Source organism: Mus pahari, chromosome 3 (genome assembly GCF_900095145.1).
Source record: "Mus pahari chromosome 3, PAHARI_EIJ_v1.1, whole genome shotgun sequence".
NCBI classification, from domain to species: domain Eukaryota; kingdom Metazoa; phylum Chordata; class Mammalia; order Rodentia; family Muridae; genus Mus; species Mus pahari.
In genome coordinates this window covers 107,911,036-107,919,817 of record NC_034592.1, presented here as the reverse complement: position 1 = coordinate 107,919,817, position 8,782 = coordinate 107,911,036, and the positions used below count along the sequence as shown (strand labels likewise).

At 48.6% G+C, this 8,782-nt stretch overlaps 1 protein-coding gene across 12 annotated transcripts in view; it reads right to left on the bottom strand.

Annotated features, from left to right (window-relative positions):
• Sema6d (semaphorin 6D) overlaps nucleotides 1-8,337 on the bottom strand; it is a 58,325-nt gene extending 49,988 nt beyond the window's left edge. For 4 of the 12 annotated variants that reach the window (XM_021194885.2, XM_021194883.2, XM_021194881.2 and 1 more), the window contains exon 1: nucleotides 7,980-8,336. The gene's annotated coding sequence lies outside the window, so the exon portion shown is untranslated. The other 8 variants (XM_021194887.1, XM_021194882.1, XM_021194889.1 and 5 more) reach the window with 4 other exon arrangements.
• Nucleotides 8,338-8,782: the final 445 nt, after the last annotated feature.

The following is an 8,782-nucleotide window of genomic DNA, read 5'->3' as shown; positions in this document are numbered from 1 at the left end:
GGGAGTAGGCATTGTGGGAGAGGGTAAGTTTGGGTGTATGTGTCTGTGGGGGGAGTGTATGTGTCTGTGGGGGGAGTGTATGTGTCTGTGGGGGGGTGTATGTGTCTGTGGGGGGGGTGTATGTGTCTGTGGGGGGAGTATATGTGTCTCTGGAGCCAGGCTGTCTTTTATTTTTACCTAACAGGCAGTGGTATATTTAAAACACTGCTGTATGCCAAGCACTACTATAATGCTCTTCAAATATTAATTCATTAATGTCTCACAACAGTCTTCAGACACAGGTACTCCTAGAACAGTCTCCCGTTTATAAGCCTCAGAGAGGTTAAGCAACTTGCTCAAGATCACACAGTTTATGGAACCACACCCCCTCTCACAGATCCTACCCCTCCCCCGCTTTCACCACTGAGGAGTGGTTTAACTTCGGACATGCTTATTCTCCCACGCCTCAGCTTCTTCCTCTGTACAATAAGCATGTTACTCATAGTTGCCATCTTAAAGGAGGCTGATCAAATGATTTAGCATATTTGCTTTCCTGTCAGGCACATCACATCGTGAGGATTCACATATGCCAGCCCCTTGCTCTCAGCCTTACATTCTCGGGGGCGGAGAGAGGATTAAATGAGACGACATATTTAAAGTTACTTGGTACAGTGCCACAGCGCAGGGCAGACACATCGCACGCACTGTTATTATTAGCCCCGCTGAGCCAGGCCAGCTTATTTTAGATTGGGTTTAGAGGCAACTGTACTGGACACAGGAGAGCCGCGTGCCTTTCTCTTCAAGCTACTGTGCAGGCGGCAGATCAACGGCTAGACTCAACAGGCTCTCTGTTTTAAGTCATTGGAATATTCCTTAAAAAGTTTGTTCCCCATAATGGATTTGCTCGTGGTTAGACCTCTCCCTACTGACCTATTTTGTAATTTCTGATTGATGTTTAATTGGCAGCCATGCTTCACTAAGTCTATCATGCAGAGCATTAATTTGTGAGAGACTTGTATATACCTTGGGACACTGAGCCAGGGGCGGGTACAAGGCTTGGGAAAGCAGCTGACTTGACCATTCCCAATGTCCCCATTTTCACCTTATTCCTCCTTCATTGTTACATATTCTAATAAGCACACTTACACGGCAGAATGTCTGTCTTTCCTCCCCCAAAGTTTTTTATTGGCCATTAAGCTTAACTGTGTGTTGATTCTAACCTCTGGGTTAACAATGGCTGAGAATCATCCCTGCTTCTGCTTAGCTTGGAGGAAGGTCTGGAATGGGGAAGGGGGAGTCACAGTGTTAGGGAGGAAATGACACAGAGAGCCAACCCTGGAATCAGAAAGTTTGCCCTGGAACCACAAAGGAAGTGTTCACTTCCTAAAGGATGCAGTCATAATTTTCCAAGTCATTTTCCTCTATTAGGAATAAGCTGCCCCAGCCTCAAACCGCTCTGTGCAGGCTGCCCGCCAGCGGAGACTACATCTGCAGTATGATAAAACTCGCTCATACGCTTATGACATTTGCTGAACACATGTGCTTCTCCCTCTGCTGACCTGAACCAGGCCACCGCCTTAGGGAGCTGCTATCTAAATGGACCTTACACTCCGGTCCATCTCATTACCATGGCTTCAATGTTTTTATTCTCATCTCTATTTCCTGTCTCCACATCATCTTCTTTCCCTTCCAGAATGCTTATATAAACATGCATTTTTAAAAACAAAAGTTGAAGAGTCTATGTTTAAAGTCTTTCCGTGTTAAAAAGAAAGGATAAAGCAGACCAGTCAACAACCTAGGTTGTTTCTGCTCAGTACCTCCATGAGCAGAGGTCTCGCTGGGTCCTCACTACTGAGTTCCTGTATACATGATCCACCTGCAGCTGACATGGGGTTTTCACCACGCATCACGGAGCAATCGGAGTTGCCCCAGATTGATCCCATGCATTCTGAGGGCTTACTCTGTGAAGCCAGCAGCTCAGGGACACCCAATACATCTCTGTGGGTTGCACAGCCAACTGCCACTGCGCACCTGAAATACAACTCTGCAGTAGGTAAGGACTCAAAAGCAGACATCTGACCTTGACCCCAAACCCACCCCACCCCAGGCCCTTTGCCTAAGCTGTTCTCTATGCCTGGAATGCCTTCTCTGTCAACACCTCCCCCACCGCCTCTCACTGTCCACCTGTCCAAGTCCTACCTAGTTCAACGACCAGCTCAAATATCAGTGGCTCCACAGGGCCATCCCTGACCACCCTTGCCAGAAATAACCTCCCTTTGCTCAGCTTCCACAGGACTGGGCATATCGTCTCTGGCACTTAAAACATACCCCATTCTACTGTGGCTATTTGCTTAGAGTTCTGGAATTGTGTCATGCTCCTCTACGAACTCATGCAGAGCAGACCCTTGGTCAAAGTTGAATGAACACATTTGCGACAATGACAAGAACAGAAATGTGGAATATGACCACTACTTCTGGGGTCTTTCTTTGTCTACTGCTTTCAGAACTATCTTTCTTCCATCTGCCAATTACCCGAGGGAAGTCTGAGATCTTCCAAGCACTCCTGTGGTTACAAGTGCGGTGCTGGCAAAGGCAGAGAGTCTAGCTTCCTGGTGTGCTGATGGTCCACCGAGGAACAGAAGTGTTTTCTTAAGGCGCTTCCTCCACTCCCGTTCTTTTGTGCCAGTGCAAACCATTGCCTCTACTGCTAAATGCAGACTCCAATAACAGGCTAAGTGGTTGCAGATCCTCCTGAGGCCTTATTATACATGTACTGACACACTGAACGCTTACTCTTGAAACCTGTATTTCCTTCCCTTAAATACATGGTGAAAACCCTAAATTTCAGCATCATGTGTAATGGCAACGAATATCTGGTTTTAAGTTTTTTTCTCCCATAGGAACTCTGAAGGAAAAGGCACAGTAACAAAAAGTTACTGCACGGGAGATGGACCATCTCAGCAGCATGTCTGATCACTGGTCAAAGAGCGCCTTCAAAGCAGTTATGAAGAACAGTGGGCTGCATGCTGGAATCCATGGTCAGGTTTCAGGCAAGCATCTCCAACCCCAGAGCTATGGCCCATGAACACCTCTGAGAAATGGCACAGAAGTATGTAATAGGTTGTCACCTGACACAATCAGGGACTGAACAGTACGTGCACCCAGATGGCACCTTTTCAAGAATGAATATGGCCATATGTCTTTCTATGTTGCCATCCCAGAGAAGAAAGCCCTGCACGGAGAGGAGCCCTGGGAGAGGTGCTACCTGAGGCCGCTGATGATGCCATGGCTTTCTGGCCAACAGGAAGACATGACTTAGGTTAGCAAGAAAGACACGACTCAGGAGACACACTCACATCAATAAGTCTTCAATGAACATATTCTCCACAAAGGTAACTTTATTAAGAAGAGTCAGAACTATCAAAGTGATCCAGTACTGGGATGAGGCCATGTGGGCTGGGATGAACTCCCTACTGGGTGCCTCAGTTTCTCGTATCAAGTCATGATAAAGGAGCCTACCTCCTGGTAGGTGTTCGAGTCTTGCACATAATCAAGATGGTGATCTTATTAGGGCATCTGGAGTTTAATCACCTGACTCTACTCATTGTTGGGGGTTCTGGTTTCTGGTCCCTCTCTTTCTCATCTTCCTCTTCCATCACCACCACCCTCCTTGTCCCTGCTATTCTGTGGCTGAGGTCACTCACACCAAAGTGTGGAATGACCCCACCCCCTCTGTACATCAAATCCTGAAGAAGTATTCTCAGTTAGAAAAGCTCAAACCAGACCATTGAAAGCTTGGCAATATCTCCTAAGAAACTCACCTGCCTAACACATTTTATTCTTTCTCTAACAAGCAACAGCTACCATTACAGATATAAAGAATGGGGAAAACAAGATGTGATCAAAATTGTGTGTACTATAGACCACAGCCTGTGTTTAGGCTCCACTGCACAGTCTACAAAAGGGATAAAGCCAGGGCATGCGCAGGTCACTGAAGAGCTAGACGGATCTTTTACTGTCTCTAGTTCTGGGTCACAGGCTAAATGCTGTTCTTATTTCTTTCTTCACCTTTCGGATAGAATGGATAGAATGAATTCTTGAAGGGTGGGATGAGCAGCATCTGAATAAAGCTTCCTCACTCTGTAATTCTGTGACTAAAACTGTATCACCCCCTAAAGTGTCACTGCTGTGGCCACATGCCATTTAAGGCTGGAACAAGCTCCCCTGTAAGTTCAACACACCTTGCAAGCCACCAGGCCTTGTGGCAGGTGGACTTCCAACCCTGAATGAGGGGCCTGTCTGGCGCAGGTTGTAAAAAGATGGAAACTTCCTGTTCTGGGTGTTAGCTTTAGTTACCACAGCCAGACAATGTTGCCAGTGGTGTGGAAGGAAAGATTGCTGTAGCCAGCTGTGCTATTCACAGTTGGATGGATTCTGTGTACCTCCAAATGGTGATAGAGCCAGCAGCCTGTTGGAACCAAGGACAGGATGATGGATGATCTACATACTGTGTCCAAGTGGAAAGCATGGCAGAAGTTCACTTCAGGGTTGTTAAAATGCTAATCTGGGTAAGTTAACAAAGCCTGATAGAAAAGAGAAGTTTGAGAAACACTAGCACTCGTGTGGGCTCTGCACTCCACAGATCTGAAGGCCCTTAGCTGTAACCTGCTTCTTCTCTTTTTTAAATTAAGAACTTACAACAACTTTCCTGTTAAGGAGAAATGAAAACCACCTTAGTGGTCAGCTACACCACCCCTGTTATCACGGTCTGATAGGGAAACAGCCTGAAGACAGCCACGTCAACTGAAAAGTGTCCTGGCATGCTTGATGGCGTCACACACAGGGTCTCCCTGTTTTGCATGTGGCACAGGAATAAATCACAACACTTTTCCTTCCAACTGGGGTTGTCAAATGTCCTCTATCATATCCTAGGACGCTGGATTGGTTAGATTTTTTTGGATGCTAAATCTCCATTCACATAAGCCTTGGATAATTCCATATTCCGTTGCTGTGACAGACCCAGTACACAAACTATACTGACAGCCCATTCATTAATGCTGACGGCAGGGAGGCCTGCACCAGGAACAATATATGCAGGCTGTCTTGCTTTAAAGTGTGGTCATAGAGCAATTTGCACAAAAAGAGACATATATTTATATTTCTTGCCCCCTCCCCGATCTGGTTTTCTAGTTAGTAGTGTTGCTCAAGGTAAATATACAAAAACATATCTGGCCACGGGGTGTTGGCTCATGGTTATAGCTCCTTGCAGATGACAGGTACTCAATGAACACAGATGGGTTGGCCTACCTCAACTGCCTCTTGCTTCCTCTAGAAGTAAATCTAGTCTATGCAAGCTTACAGACCCTTAACAGAAATAAAAGATAGCATTTTGTCCTACAGCATGTCAGGGCAAGAGTTTGTCTCCTAGGGTCGCACTAACGCTGGTCAGGCATCTAGCCCGGCTCTCAGTCCTGCGTGAAATGCATCGGAAGAGTGAAAAATGACCCTATTTCAGATGCATTTTTCACCCTTTGTATCTTAGTGAGACTCACATGCAAGAACAATGACTAAGCTAATTACCACGGTTCATTATGACAGAACAGCAGGAAGAGCTCCCTCAGACTCAGTTAAGTTTTCAACAACCATGAGGGGTTTTTTGGAATCAAAGTTCTGAATCCAAGCTACTTGTTCATGGCCGTCCAAGGAACAGCAACCACCAGACAGGATACAGAGGCCCACTTACCCACATTAGTTACCGGAAAGAGCCTTCCTGTGGAGCAAGCCAATGAACTGAAGTCTTCTGGATTTTTAAGTTGCCCTCACTCTAAGGACTATGGCTGACGTCACAGCCATCTTTCAAATCCATCAAACCAAGGGAGGCATGACCAGATGGTGCCGGGTACTATTAGAGGGCATCAAAAGAAGGGGGGTGGCAAAATGCCCACAGATCTAAATCAAACTCAAGTTAACCAGATGCCTGGTGATGGAGACATCACAGTATTCGTGCCACATTCACATGCATCCCAGAAAAGCTCCTCAGAATCGGTACCAGCATTCTTAGATGGGTACCAATGTTCTGCAGGCTCCAGTAAGAAATGTTAGAGGCTTGCTGCTCTATCTAAGCCTGTCAGCAGAGAAATCTCAGGCCCTTGTATTTAACTGTCTTCTCGGAGGGAGCATATCTCAGAGACCTAAACAAAAACCCCTGGCAGTCAGCAAATCAAATCTCACCTAGGAATGAGCTGTGGTGTAGGTTCCCAGTGATATAGGCCCAATCTCAGAGCTTATCTGTAATGTTTAGGTATCTAAGCCAGGATAAATGCTTGTGTGTAACACATGCTAGCTTGAGAGAATGGGTCTGTCACTCACTACATTAACTGCTACTAAAGAGAAGTTAATTTCCTAGGGTAGATACTTAACATCATGAATAAACACAGCACCAGAATCTATTGTTTTATGCCATCAATAAGACAGTAAAACACTCCCCCCAGCTGTCTAAGATTTCACAATACAGGGAAGAAAAGCCTTGGAGATTTTCTCCAAAGGGAGTATTTCTCCTTTTCAAGGGGCAGAGACTAAAGCAACTGAATAAAAAATGTTAACTCTTTCCCTGAGACCTCAGCATTGGAATAAACAAAAGATTCTACTTTATTGCATCAAGTATCAAGCAGAGGGAAGGGGGAAACACATATATTTTGGTACTGCGGACTTAAAATTCGTAGTAGCTAGAAGTTTTGAGAGGAAGTAGCCCTTGACATTTCCCATAACTAACCAGAAGCAGCGTTGTATGTAAGGAAAAGAAGCCTTAGTGGCTGACACAGGGTCCGGTTACTGTACACAAAGTGTGTGTGTGGGGGGGCATATATCTATAACAACGATGTGCGGTCCCTTTCACTGACCAGTCCAATTCCCCCAGTGCTCTAACTCATACCCTACTGCAATACTTCCCCTATCCCTTCTCCAGCGCGCTCCACATTTAAGAAAACAAAAAACGAGACAAAACCAAACCAAACCCAAGTATTAGATTTAAATAGTACTCTGCCAGCAATGGTCCTGGTAGCCGAATAATGAGAAAAAATTCCAAACTCAGTTTGCATCCACACCTTCAAGTTCTTAGAACCTAAGAGTTAGACGTCCGACTGGGAGCGGAAAGCGCTTCCAAATTTCCCCAGGGTGGCTACTGCCTCAATTTCTACAGAGGGTCATTTGCAGCAGAATCTGCAAGTTTCCCTACCTGGTAGTTGGGTTCGGTTTGCCTGCCTCTGCTCCCGGCTACAAGACGCCTCTGGCTGCGAAAGACGCGGTTCATACAAAATTGACTTTTCCTTATTTGTTTCCATCCATAATTGATGGGGAGCTGAGAGCATAACACGTCTCCCGGCCGAGCCCTTGCCGCCTGGAGAAGACCCGGTCTAGGGCGCTTCGGTGGAGCATTTTTCAGCCAGAGAACAAAGCACGCAAAGTTGCGGGGGAGAGTGGCTGAGAGCCCCGCGAGTGGGTGCCCACGGTCCTCGCGTGGACAGTCAGTGGTTCCGCCCTCCCAGGCTGTTCCGGCGTTCTCCCGGCCGAAGCTGGCCCGGCGGCCTGGGCTGCGCTGCGGGCGGGCTGGAGGCTCCAAGCCCCGCAGCGAGGAAGGCGGGCTCACCCTGGCGGCTTACGGAGCTGCGCCGAGCCTGCCCTGCCAGGAAGAAACTTTTCCTTGCAGCCCAGGGTGTCTTTTCTTCCCTTAGGGGTGCGCCCCGGAGGAGGGCCGAGCCTCCCCGCCCCGCCCCCCAGGCCGCCCACCAGCCAGCTGGGACCGGTCAGCCAGACCTCCCCAGGCGCCTCGGGCACCGCTGGAGACCGTGTGGCTTGGGAGAGCAATGAACTCCAGGGAGATACGACGCTACGCCCACGCAAACACACGCTCCCGCACACAGCTGCGCTGCGGGCTCGGGGCTCAGGGTCCCACCCCCATCACGCATCCAAGAGCGTCAGCGGAGCTTGGGCGACTGTCTTACCTCTCATGGGGAAGCCTGCTTTCAAAAACAGACAATTAAAGCTTGTCAGGGTCAGACGGAAGAGCCAATCAAGACAGTGTGCAGAAAGAGCAATCCCACGGTCTCGGGTCTCGCCTTGCGATCTATCCTGAAACTCACTCGCTCCAGCCCTGGCGGCGGCGGTGGTGTTGGCGGCGGCGGTGGTGTTGGCGGCGGCGGCGGCGGGACCCAGCGGGAGCAAAACAAACCGCTGCTCGGCAAATGGTGTAATTCGATCCATCTCCGAGTCGCTCCCTTAGATCCCAGCTCCCTCGCCGCTTTGCAGCTCCCACCGCGGCCAGCGCCGCCCAGAGCCCCACGCGCGCCGCGGCCTCGACCTCGGTGGCCGCCGCGTCCCTGATCGCGCACGGCCGCGCGCCCAGGCTCTCCCACCTTAGCGGAGCGGCTCCTTCCGCGCCTCCCGGAGCCGGGTCGCCCAGCTGGCGCCGCCTCTGTAGCCTGCAAAGCCGCCTCTCCCTTCCCTCCCTCTCCCTTCCTCCAGGCGCCCTCACTACTCTCCCAGCCTCCCCCAGACGTCCCGAGGACAAATTGCTGCAGCCCAGTGTTGCCGTGGGCGCAGTTGTACCCCGAAGTTTTGACTTAGTTTTCTAGTCTAGGATTTATTTTTGAGCTCATTTTTACAAGCCCCCTCCCCATTTATCTTTATAACCACTAAGTAAAACAGCTGGGAAGAAGCAATCAAACATAGCTGTAGCTTTAGAAAATACAGAAATTGCCTACTAAAAATCTTATTTCCACTTTGAATGAAAGCCATTCAGTACAGT